Genomic DNA, 2,275 nt, shown 5'->3' on the forward strand with positions numbered 1-2,275 from the left:
CCCGCTCTGCCCGACCCTTCCATCATCGCCCCCACCGGAACTGGAACCACTCCGGCCTCCTTCACCACCGCCTCCACTTCTCTCCGCTCCTCCGCCACCGCTTCGATCGAGCACAAATCCGGCGCCTCCTCCGTCACCGCCGCCTCTTCCTTTTCCGGGAACCATCTTCTCCCCCAACCCCTCGCCCCTGCGCCATTCATCCTCGGGAAACGCATCCGCTCCGACGAGGATTCCGACGCCGGGAAAGATAGCGGGTGCAGCGGTGCAGGAATCGCCGCCATGGCCCAGACTTTGGGTCCTGCAAGCGGGTTCTGGGCCGTACCGGCGCGGTCGGATTTCGGCCAGGTATGGAGCTTCGCGGCGCCGGAGATCGTGATGCCCCAGCCGGCGTACTCCGGGAGGTTCACAGCCGCCGTGCAGTCGGTGGGGGAAGCATCGGCGGCTAGGGTTGGGAACTACCTTCCCATCGCGCAGGGTCACCTCAACCTGCTCGCCTCTTTGTCAGGTTCGCCTGCGGCAGGCGCCGCCGGCAGGCGGCGGCCGCCGGGAGGAGAGAGGACGAGCATCGCTGATTTTTCACCCTCGATTTCTGGAAGTCGGTATGTTAGGGTTTGTCGACATAGCTAAGTTTTTCCTGCTCTTTTTCCGCCTAGCTAGCTCCGATCTGTCAAGTTCTCCCTCACTCCCACTCTCTCCTCCTTTCTTCTTCATATTCTTCTTCTCCCACCGAACGATTAAACAGCAATGGCGAAGAAGAAGAAAGTGTGAGAATTTCAACATTGTTACGGCTTCTCAACTCTGAACTGAATCCACCTCAGCCATGAACAGAGCTCTGCAAGATCAACTAAAAAATTTCACTTTCTGCAATCAATTTCTGATCTTGATAACTTCAATTTTGGATTCGGGAGTGATTCGAGAAAAAACGGCTACTTCTGATTCGGGAATTTGATGAATTTACATTAGATTTGCTTGTTTCATGTGCTGAATAGAGCGCCATGGATTCTCGGGTTTTATCTGTAATAAACTCGTTGGGGCGAGGTAATATGATAGGGATATGTATGTAATTTCAAGATTTTTGAGTGCAAAAATAAAATTATTACGACTTTTCCAATTTGCTTAAAGTATCTATTTATTGTCACTAATGATTTAGTCTTATTTTACAAATGCGTCCTCAATAATTAAAAATTTTATTTTTTAGATTAACTCGTGTAAAGCGTGAGATGTGAGAGTTTGGGCCCGGTGGGTGGGCCTGATATCTGCAATGATTTAGTCCGCACTAATTTTGATGCAAATTATAACCATTTGCGTATATCTAACATTTAAACTTTCATATTTGTAATTTTGATGCAAATTATAAGATTAACAAGCCGGGTCATTTGCGTATATCTAACATTTAAACTTTCATATTTACATGTGTATAAGTGGGACGGGACTCTCATTGAAGTGACTCGCTATAGTGGTCTTCCAATCTGGCTCGTCGATGTGTCGGGCTCCTTACACTAGCTGTCAAGCTGATCTGTAGGATTGACTTGGCGAACCAACGGCTAATTTGGTTTGTGTACTCCTTCTAATCTGCAGGATCTTTCATCAAGACATTGCGAACAAAATTTTTACAATACAACTTCGATTTTTTAGGTCATATGACGATCTCGCTATGTATATTTTTTCATGGTCAATTAGACTCGTGTCTTGCATGTCTGGTTGGTTTGTCGCCTCAGCGGAATCTCCCAAACTTGTAAGGTCTTGAGCGGATTTTGTCGCAGCCCATATAGGGTATCCGACCAGACTCCCTGTCGGGATGATTCACGTCTCACTTTCGTCGAGGGAGCCATCTTCGTAGCTTGAACCTATCCTAGGTTCGGAGACACGGCTTCATGCTCGGCCTTAAATTGTCGGTTGATTGCTTACCTCGAAAGGAGACTCATTTCTCTTGATTTCTTTTTGAGATTCGTGCTGGTATTTTTGGTATATACATTATCATCGTAATAAAATATAAAATATTTATATGTAATCAATAATGCAATTCTTATAGAAAAACTAAAATTCACATAGAATATAAATTTATCAAATTATTTATTTATTGCAAAATTTGTATATTTAAGTATTAAAATATTAAAATAAACTATTATTATTCAGATGTTTATATATAATTTATTTATACAACCGTGAATGCCTTCCTTCTTACGTTACAATTACATTGATTTTATAAATATTAAAAAACATCAAATGCTAAAAATAACTATATATATATATATATATATATATATATATATAC

The 2,275-nt window shown here is 43.2% G+C and overlaps 1 pseudogene; it reads left to right on the forward strand.

Moving 5' to 3' along the window:
- Positions 1-1,099, forward strand: LOC110019712 (annotated as a pseudogene).
- The last annotated feature ends 1,176 nt before the right edge of the window (positions 1,100-2,275 follow it).

The sequence above is a fragment of the Phalaenopsis equestris genome, unplaced genomic scaffold, assembly GCF_001263595.1.
Source record: "Phalaenopsis equestris unplaced genomic scaffold, ASM126359v1 Scaffold000002, whole genome shotgun sequence".
In the NCBI taxonomy this organism is placed as follows: Eukaryota; Viridiplantae; Streptophyta; class Magnoliopsida; order Asparagales; family Orchidaceae; genus Phalaenopsis; species Phalaenopsis equestris.